Here is an 11,110-nt window from a genome sequence, read left to right on the forward strand (position 1 = left end):
AAAACGGGACGAGGTCCTACAAGCTGAATTTAGGGAGCTAGGAGTTAAACTAAAAAGTAGGACCTCAAAGGTAGTAATCTCAGGATTGCTACCAGTGCCACGAGCTAGTCAGAGTAGGAATGTCAGGATAGAGAGGATGAATACGTGGCTCGAGAGATGGTGCAAGAGGGAGGGATTCAAATTCCTGGGACATTGGAACCGATTCTGGGGGAGGTGAGACCAGTACAAACCGGACGGTCTGCACCTGTGCAGGACTGGAACCGATGTCCTAGGGGGGGTGTTTGCTAGAGCTGCTGGGGAGAGTTTAAACTAATGTGGCAGGGCGATGGGAACCGATGCAGGAAGTTGGAAGGTAGTAAAACAGGGACAGAAATAAAAGGCAGTAAGGGGGAAAGTGTAAGCCAGAGAAGCCATAGTCAAAAATCAAAAAGGGCGACAGTACAAGGTACAGTGACTGAGGGGAGCTCAGTGAATAGGACCAGGAATACTAAAAGAAATAAAACGGGAAGTGAAAACATTAATGGTAAGCGATGCGGCAGGTTGTTACAGGAAGATGTGGGTTCGACGACAAGGAAAATTAGGAGAAAGGTTAAGAGGAAATATAACTTAGGAGAGGTTACTGATCGCGGTGTTAAGATTAAGAACAGAGGTAAAGAAGCCAACATATGTGTACTTTACCTGAATGCTCGTAGTATTCGGAATAAGGTAAATGAGTTGATGGCGCAAATCATCGTGAATGACTATGATTTAGTGGCCATTACTGAAACATGGTTAAAGGATGGTCACGACTGGGATTTAAATATCCAAGGGTATCAAACTTTTCGGAAGGACAGAGTGGATGGTAAGGGAGGTGGTGTAGCTCTGTTATTTAAGGATGACATCCGGGCAACAGTAAGGGATGACATTGGTGCTATGGAGGATAAGGTTGAATCCATTTGGGTGGAAATCAGGAATAGTAAGGCGAAAAAGTCACTGATAGGAGTAATCTATAGGCCACCAAATAGTAACATTATGGTGGGGCAGGCAATAAGCAAAGAAATAACAGATGCATGTAGAAATGGTACAGCAGTTATCATGGGGGATTTTAATCTACATGTTGATTGGTTTAACCAGGTCGGTCAAGGAAGCCTTGAGGAGGAGTTTATAGAATGTATCCACGATAGTTTCCTCAAACAGTATGTAATGGAACCTACGAGGGAACAAGCGGTCCTAGATCTGGTCCTGTGTAATGTGACAGGATTGATTCAGGATCTCATAGTTAGGGATCCTCTCGGAAGGATCGATCACAATATGGTGGAATTTAAAATACAGATGGAGGGTGAGAAGGTAAAATCAAGCACTAGTGTTTTGTGCTTAAACAAAGGAGATTACAATGGGATGAGAGAACAACTAACTAAGGTAGACTGGGAGCAAAGACTTTATGGTGAAACAGTTGAGGAACAGTGGAGAACCTTCCAAGTGATTTTTCACAGTGCCCAGCAAAGGTTTATACCAACAAAAAGGAAGGACGGTAAAAAGAGGGAAAATCGACCGTGGATATCTAAGGAAATAAGGGAGAGTATCAAATTGAAGGAAAAAACATACAAAGTAGCAAAGATCAGTGGGAGACTAGAGGACTGGGAAATCTTTAGGGGGCAACAGAAAGCTACTAAAAAAGCTATAAAGAAGAGTAAGATAGATTATGAGAGTAAACTTGCTCAGAATATAAAAACAGATAGTGAAAGTTTCTACAAATACATAAAACAAAAAAGAGTGGCTAAGGTAAATATTGGTCCTTTAGAGGATGAGAAGGGAGATTTAATAATGGGAGATGAGGAAATGGCTGAGGAACTGAACAGGTTTTTTGGGTCGGTCTTCACAGTGGAAGACACAAATAACATGCCAGTGACTGATGGAAATGAGGCTATGACAGGTGAGGACCTTGAGAGGATTGATATCACCAAGGAGGTAGTGATGGGCAAGCTAATGGGGCTAAAGGTAGACAAGTCTCCTGGCCCTGATGGAATGCATCCCAGAGTGCTAAAAGAGATGGCTAGGGAAATTGCAAATGCACTCGTGATAATTTACCAAAATTCACTGGACTCTGGGGTGGTCCCGGCGGATTGGAAATTAGCAAACGTGACACCACTGTTTAAAAAAGGAGGTAGGCAGAAAGCGGGTAATTATAGGCCAGTGAGCTTAACTTCAGTAGTAGGGAAGATGCTGGAATCTATCATCAAGGAAGAAAAAGCGAGGCATCTGGATGGAAATTGTCCCATTGGACAGACGCAGCATGGGTTCATAAAGGGCAGGTCGTGCCTAACTAATTTAGTGGAATTTTTTGAGGACATTAACAGTGCGGTAGATAACGGGGAGCCAATGGATGTGGTATATCTGGATTTCCAGAAAGCCTTTGACAAGGTGCCACACAAAAGGTTGTTGCATAAGATAAAGATGCATGGCATTAAGGGGAAAGTAGGAGCATGGATAGAGGATTGGTTAATTAATAGAATGCAAAGAGTGGGGATTAATGGATATTTCTCTGGTTGGCAATCAGTAGCTAGTGGTGTCCCTCAGGGATCAGTGTTGGGCCCACAACTGTTCACAATTTACATAGATGATTTGGAGTTGGGACCAAGGGCAATGTGTCCAAGTTTGCAGACGACACTAAGATAAGTGGTAAAGCAAAAAGTGCAGAGGATGCTGGAAGTCTGCAGAGGGATTTGGACAGGCTAAGTGAATGGGCTAGGGTCTGGCAGATGGAATACAATGTTGACAAATGTGAGGTTATCCATTTTGGTAAGAATAACGGCAAAAGGGATTATTATTTAAATGATAAAAAATTAAAACATGCTGCTGTGCAGAGAGATCTGGTTGTGCTAGTGCATGAGTCGCAGAAAGTTGGTTTTCAGGTGCAACAGGTGATTAAGAAGGCAAATGGAATTTTGTCCTTCATTGCTAGAGGGGTGGAGTTTAAGACTAGGGAGGTTATGCTGCAATTGTATAAGGTGTTAGTGAGGCCACACCTGGAGTATTGTGTTCAGTTTTGGTCTCCTTACTTGAGAAAGGACGTACTGGCAATGGAGGGTGTGCAGAGGAGATTCACTAGGTTAATCCCAGAGCTGAAGGGGTTGGATTACGAGGAGAGGTTGAGTAGACTGGGACTGTACTCGTTGGAATTTAGAAGGATGAGGGGGGGATCTTATAGAAACATATAAGATTATGAAGGGAATAGATAGGATAGATGCGGGCAGGTTGTTTCCACTGGCGGGTGAAAGCAGAACTAGGGGGCATAGCCTCAAAATAAGGGGAAGTAGATTTAGGACTGAGATTAGGAGGAACTTCTTCACCCAAAGGGTTGTGAATCTATGGAATTCCTTGCCCAGTGAAGCAGTAGAGGCTCCTTCATTAAATGTTTTTAAGATAAAGATAGATAGTTTTTTGAAGAATAAAGGGATTAAGGGTTATAGTGTTCGGGCCGGAAAGTGGAGCTGAGTCCACAAAAGATCAGCCATGATCTCATTGAACGGCGGAGCAGGCTCGAGGGGCCAGATGGCCTACTCCTGCTCCTAGTTCTTATTATGTTCATCCAGCTGCAGCGCCAGTTCCCTAATGCGGTCTCAGAGGAGCTGGAGTTGGGTGCACTTCCCGCAGGTGTAGTCAGTGGGGACACCAGTGGTGTCCCTCACCACCCACATCCTACAGGAGGAGCATGCAACTACCCTAGCCTCCATCCCCTCCGATCTGAATTCCCAAAGAGATTTAAATGAAAAGAAAAAGGTTGGACACCCGTTAGCCCCTTAAAAAGATATGTATATATATACTGCTGCTGTAAAATGGAAAATGGTGATTCTGCTAAATGATGCAAAGCTTGCTGCTCCCTCAAAAAACGAAAGCAAAACAAACAACTCTTACTTTGCAGAATGTAGCTGAACTGTGAACCAACTGGAACCCTGCACGTGGATAGCACGGTCACACAATGGGTAGCACTGTTGCTTCAGAGCTCCAGGGTCCCAGGATTGATTCCCGCTTGGATCACTGTCTGTATGGAGTCTTCACGTCCTCCCCGTGTCTTTCCTTCGGGTGATCCGATTTCCTCCCACAAGTCCAGAAGGACGTGCTATTATGTAATTTGGACATTCTGAATTCTCCAACTGTGTACCCGAACAGGCGCCGGAATGGGGTTTTTCACAATAACTTCATTGCGGCGTTAATGTAAGCCTACTTGTGACAATAAAGGTTATTATTATAATTATTAGCATTAACTCCGCCCTCCGACTCAGCTCCCAGTCAACTGCACTCTCTGTAAACTCCCGGCTCCCTTCACACTCTTTGAGAAAATGTAGCAAATGAAATAAAAGAGCACCTTGCTCCCTCCTCACCTAAGTCCCTCAGTCACTATAGCACTATAATGCACTCAAATTCAGCACTCCAGTGCAAACAACGTGAGGACTGCAAGGCGATTCACTTTTATACTGTCTGACTTTAGCCTCTGAAAACTGGTTTAATCCAACTAACTAATTAACAAGCTGCAGCTGCAAGTCGAGCCTGAGTAAACTCTGTTTAAAGCTGATTTAAAACTCACATTCTTCTAACCCAAACAACAACTTTTAAGTTAATTTACTAAATAAAAGAAATACTAGACTTCAGATCAAAATGAACCCTTAATATCCCTCAGTTACCAAACTCTCAAATGCACCCAAATTCAGGACGCCAGTGCAAACAAGTCCCGAAAGTCGTTCGATTAGGTGAATTGGATATTCTGAATTCTCCCTCTGTGTACCCTAACAGGCGCCGGAATGTGGCGGCTAGGGGCTTTTCGAAGTAACCTCAGTGCAGTGTAAGCCGACTTGTGGCAATCAAGATTGTTATTATTATTGAGCGAATGAGAAAACTGGTCGCCTCATTGAGGCGGACCCGAATGCAATAACATCATTGATAATGCTCTGGGTAGTGGATTGGACACAGTTAATAAGCAAGAAGTTTCACTGGGCAAGTTGCGCAGTCAGGGGCTGCTGTCCACATGGATATAAAAAATATGGGCGAGAATAAAGATCGAGTGCCAAGCTCGGTCCAAGAATGAACCGGAGCCATCGTGCACTCGTATGTGATACATATTAAACAGTGTTACAGATGACAGGTTCTTCACCAAATTGACTCCTGCTTATTCCTAATACTCCCAGTGTTTCTTTTTACCACCAGTTTACTATGTAAATTCCAATAGAAGACTCCACAATGTTAGCTGTCTGCATCTTCTCAAACTATTTTCCACACCGAGTGTTTTCTAACATGGGATGCACCGCTGGAGAGGCCAGTGGATGAACATTCAATCCTGGCTCTCAAAGCAGAGTTGGATGATAGGGAATAATTATAGGACTCCCGCGATAGATAAAATGAGTTTTGAATTTGCTGAGACAGCAGACAAGGAGACGATTGACTTCCTTCTGTGTTTTAACCATTATCTCGTGCAGTCTTATTAGAGTCTTATTGATGGCGATGAGAGAGGCACTTAGCTGTGACCTGGTGCCATAGACTGAGTAATAGCGATGTGCTTCTGGCTGTCTGATCATTTCAGCATTATTGATAGCAATGAGAATGATTTCCATGGGAACGGTGCAGCCTTTTACTGGGAGATTCACTGATTTGTCTATGAATGGGTCTAGTTTTACGTTTCCAGTGCTGTCAGGGGGTTTGTTGTAGGGGTGACTTATCAATTGGAATGTTATTTATTCACGTCCTCCGGTTTTCAATATTTTCACTATTGGCAATACTTTCTCTCTATCTACTGTGTCCAGCTACCTCATGATTCTGAATAGGTCTATCAAATCTTCCCTCAGTTGCTCCGCTCCAAGGAGAATAGAGACAGCATTTCCAAGCTATCTCCGTGACTGAAGCGCCTTGTCCCTGGAAACATTCCTGTGATTCTTTCTAAATGCTTCACGTCCTCTGGATATAGGAGACCATTAGTCAAATTCCCTCTCCTTCTTTGCCTTGTGCTCCCCCTCCCCCCAACCCCCATCATCCATTGCGGCGAAGACTCAGCCCCGCACTTTATACACACACCGAATCAGCGTTGTTCACTCTCTTCCTTTTTGACGTATGTCCAAGCCACCAGGAGCCATTGTTCTGACGGAGCAATCAGATCTTCGAACTGGAAAAACATGGGGCGGTACAAATTGCGCGGACAGTCACATGCGCCAGGCATTGGTAGGAACTGCGAGTATAGAAGGACATTATGGTAAGAACATGTGATAGAATGTGGAGAGTCGCTGTGTTCCACAAAAACCGTCAACACGGGTTTGATTGGTGGCGCCTGATTGATGGACGAGTAGGATTGATAGTGGGCGGGTCTGATTGAGGGGGGCTTTGCTTTAACGGGGGATGGTCTTACTGTGGGGAGTGTTGATTTTGTGGGAGCCGGCCTTACAGTGGGGTCTGATCGAGGGAATTGGAATTTAGCGGGGGACGTTGGGGGCCGGTGTGTGATTCATGGAGGGGACTCTGGGAGTCTCTGTGGGCTGTTTGATTGTGGGGATTAATTAGTTGGGGTCTGATTGAGGGGGCGGGGGGGGGAGTTCATTATTGGTGATTGAGTTGGAACAGGTCACAACTATATGCAGCGCTCACTAATCTCAAATGTCTAAACGGATTTGGAGATCCTGACACAGCTGATAATCTGTGAGATCCGGGATTTCTGTTGGATTTTATTGGAATCGCCGGGCACCAGATCCAATGGGGAAGAGATCGATCAACAGATGGCTACAGGGCGGGGAATTCTCCACCCATCACCATTTTGAATATTACACGTATAACCCTCATTCCTGTGTAAATAATCAGCTTTCTCCTCTCTTCAGCGTGAGTGTCTCTCAATCCGCGTTGGTCAGGCGGGTGTGCAGATCGGTAACGCTTGCTGGGAGCTGTATTGTCTGGAGCATGACATCCAAGCGGATGGGCAGATGCCCAGTGACAAGACCATCGGAGGTGGTGACGATTGCTTCAACATCTTCTTCAGTGAGACAGGGGCGGGGAAGCACATTCCCCGTGCGGTGTTCATAGATCTGGAGCCCACCGTGATTGGTAAGAGGAGAAATTGATGATGCGTCGATCAGACAGTTTCACTAAAGACTTTGCAATATTTCCTTCAGCCTCTTGTCGCTTTTGTCAAAATCTCTGTTCCCTGTCCTCAGATGAGGTCCGGACCGGCACGTACCGACAGCTCTTTCACCCCGAGCAGCTCATCACCGGTTTCATAGAATTTACAGAGCAGAAGGAGGCCATTCGGCCCATCGAGTCTGCACCGGCTCTTGGAAAGAGCACCCTACCCAAGGTCAACACCGCCACCCTAGCCCCATAACCCAGTAACCCCTCCCAACACTAAGGGCAATTTTGGACAGTAAGGGCAATTTATCATGGCCAATCCACCTAACCCGCACATCTTTGGACTGTGGGAGGAAACCGGAGCACCCGGAGGAAACCCACGCACACACGGGGAGGATGTGTAGACTCCGCACAGACAGTGACCCAAGCCAGAATCGAACCTGGGACCCTGGAGCTGTGAAGCAATTGTGCTATCCACAAGGCTACCGTGCTGCCCCGGTTCGGAGGATGCGGCGAATAACTCCGCCCGGGGCCATTGCTCCGTGGGCAAGGAGATTGTGGATCTGGTCCTGGATCGTGTCCGGAAGGTGGTAAGTTCTCGCGTTGGTGTCCTGCATTCCTGTCTCGTGTTCCTGCTGACATTCCCTGAGAAAGGAGTTGGCAGAGACTCCATCATCCTGTGCTACTCACTGCCACAGAAATCGTGGATTGAAGACTCGCTGATGTTTCCCCGCGGGTGCCTCTCAATGCCGCCGCAGCGGCCCCTTCCCGTTTCCATATTCACCGCCCCACTCCCACTACTGTAATTCCATTCTGTCAATCAGATGTGGGTAATTCCTTGTGGACCGGAAAGAGCGAAGCACATTGCTATGGGTCTTGAGTCGCATGTAGGCCGCGAGCAGGGGAGAAGTGTACATTTACTTAAATAACGTACATGACTGAACCAGGTGGAGTTTTAATGTCAATAGATGACAGTTGTCATGGTCACCATTGAGCACCCCTGCTTCCCAATTCGAGATACTGAGTTGAAGTTCGATTCGACCAGCTTTGATGATGGGATTCGGAACAAGTTCCCCAGTTAATGAGTCTGGCTGAATGATTAACTATTCCTGTTCCATTAGCACGAGACTACCATCGCTCATTTATGTAATGAGAACTCTCATGTCTGATCATCTCCCCTGTGGTTCATCGCACGATCTAGTCTTAACTTTCATTCTCGAACGAGGCCAAGTTTAAGAGGGGTCTGAAAACAGACACTGGGATTCTGCTGTTCCTTAATCACAGAATTCATAGAATTTACATTAGGCCCATCGAGTCTGCACCGAGCTTTGTAAAGAGCACCCATGCCTCCACCCGATCCCCGTAACACTATCTCACACTATCTACTGACAGATCAGCACTCTCTCTCCTGTCCAGACGTTATATCCAATGAGATGTGGAAAGATTGATGTGCTTTGTATGTTTTTACCCACAGGCTGACCTATGCACAAGACCCCAGGGATTCCTCATCTTCCACAGTTTTGGGGGTGGCACGGGCTCGGGTTTTACGTCCCTCCTGATGGAGAGACTCTCCGTCGACTACGGCAAGAAATCCAAGCTGGAGTTTTCCGCTTACCCTGCTCCCCAGATTTCTACCGCGGTGGTTGAGCCGTACAACTCTGTGCTGGTGACCCACTGCACCCTCGAGCACTCTGACTGTGCCTTCATGGTGGACAATGAGGCCATTTACGATGTCTGTCGGCGTAACCTTGATATTGAGAGACCAACTTACACCAACCTCAACAGACTTATTGGACAGGTAGTGTCGTCCATCACGGTCTCAATCCGGTTCGACGGTGCCCTCAACTGAGTTTCAAACCAACCTGGTCCCCTATCCCCGCATTTACTCCCCTCTTGCAACCCTCGCCTCTCTTATATCGGCTGAGAAAGCTTACCACGATCAACTCTCGGTGTCGGAGATCTCCAACTCTTGCTTTGAATCTGCCAACCAGATGGTGAAGTGCGACCCCCGCCAGGGCAAGTACATGGCGTGCTGCATGCTGTACCGAGGAGGCGTGGTGCCTAAGGATGTCAGCGCCGCCATCGCAACCATCAAGACCAAGCGCTCGATCCAATTTGTTGATTGGTGTCCGACTGGCTTCAAGGTTAGTGTGTGTGTTAAAGGGCAGCACGGTAGCATTGTGGATAGCACAAATGCTTCACAGCTCCAGGGTCCCAGGTTCGATTCCGGCTTGGGTCACTGTCTGTGCGGAGTCTGCACATCCTCCCCGTGTGTGCGTGGGTTTACTCCGGGTGCTCCGGTTTCCTCCCACAGTCCAAAGATGTGCGGGTTCGGTGGATTGGCCATGCTAAATTGCCCATAGTGTCCAAAATTGCCCTTAGTGTAGGGTGGGGTTACTGGGTTATGGGGATAGGGTGGAGGTGTGGATCTTGGTTAGGGTGCTCTTTCCAAGAGCCGGTGCAGACTCGATGGGCCGAATGGCCTCCTTCTGCACTGTAAATTCTATGATAATCTATGATAATGTTCAATTCATGGAGATATGGAAAACCTGGGAAATCCTCGCCATTCAGGGATAGTAATCGAACATCCCCCCCCCCCCCCCCCCCCCACCCCACACACACCCCACACACACCGTTCATGACCCATTGAGCATCTCCTGTGTTGTGTCTGGTGAAATTCTTCCACCTCTTATGAGATGTAGTCTTGATTGTTGCAGGTGAACGTTTGTTCGAAAAAGAACCATGGAATGGCGGCAGTGCAGAATAAGTTAACTCTGCCCATCGAGCCTGCACTGACACGGTGAAAGAGAACCCTGCCTAAGCCCACTCACGTGGACTATCCCTGTAACACCGTAACCCCACCAAACCTGCACATCCCGAAACACTAAAGAACAATTAGCATGGTCAATCCACCCACCTGCACATATTTCGACTGTGGCTGGAAACCGGAAAACCCAGAAGAAACCACGCAGACACGGGGGGGGGGGGGGGGGGGGGGATGTGCAAACTCCACAAAGTTCGTCAAACAAGGGCTGAATTGAACCCAGGCCGCTGACTTTATGCGGCAGCCGTGCGCCATATGAGGACCAACATTCCACATGCTCACAGCGTAGACGAAAATTGAAACTGTTTAGCTTCTAAATTCAGGCTCTTTATAAATTCTGTCAGGCACTGTGGCTTTGAAACTCGGTCAAGAGCTGCAAAGCTGACGTTTCGTTCAGTGAAAGACATTTCCTCTTTCATAAATGGATCTTTCATAAAAGTATCTTTCCGTGAAATAATGTGCTCCCTATTGCTGAAATTGTTGCTTAAATAACCTAATTTCTTCTCCATATAGGTTGGCATCAACTACCAGCCCCCGACAGTGGTACCAGGGGGTGATCTGGCAAAAGTACAACTCTGTATGCTGAGCAACACGACCGCCATTGCTTTCGCTTGGACCCGCCTCAACATCAAATTTGATAAGATGTACGCTAAGCGGGCCTTTGTCCACTGGTATATGGGGGAGGGGCTGGAGGAAGGGGAGTTCCAGGATGCACGTGAGGACATGGCCTCACTCGAGAAGGATTATGAAGAAGTGGGTGTTGACTCTTCCCATCTGGACAGAAAGGGGAGGACGGAGAATGATACCTATTTATTTGGAATATTCAAATGCTTCCACTAAATTTATCACGTTCCAAAATCAACTCATTAATTTAAAAACTCAATAAATTATTCGACAACCATGCAACGATTTTCTCCGTATGAAAGTTAGAAATTGAAAGTGGTTGGAATCCAGGTGTAGCAATCGCTGAAGTGAGATGATGTTAAATGCACCAGGAACGGATGCCATAATTAAATGAGCAAACGAGAGGAAAATTGCATAATGAATCTTCCTGTTCCTGACTCTTCCTCCTCTCTTCCTCCCTTTCTCCCCGCTTTATCTCCCCAATCCTTTGGAGATAACATGACCCATGTGTTCTTTTCCACAACTTCCTGCAGATTTCCAGCTGCTGGGCACAGTAGAGATTCTGAACACATGGACAAACCGTCC

The 11,110-nt window shown here is 46.7% G+C and overlaps 1 pseudogene; it reads left to right on the forward strand.

Moving 5' to 3' along the window:
* Window positions 1–6,078: 6,078 nt before the first annotated feature.
* On the forward strand, window positions 6,079–10,741 carry LOC140399461 (tubulin alpha chain-like; annotated as a pseudogene).
* The last annotated feature ends 369 nt before the right edge of the window (window positions 10,742–11,110 follow it).

The sequence above is a fragment of the Scyliorhinus torazame genome, chromosome 22 (genome assembly GCF_047496885.1).
Source record: "Scyliorhinus torazame isolate Kashiwa2021f chromosome 22, sScyTor2.1, whole genome shotgun sequence".
NCBI lineage: Eukaryota > Metazoa > Chordata > Chondrichthyes > Carcharhiniformes > Scyliorhinidae > Scyliorhinus > Scyliorhinus torazame.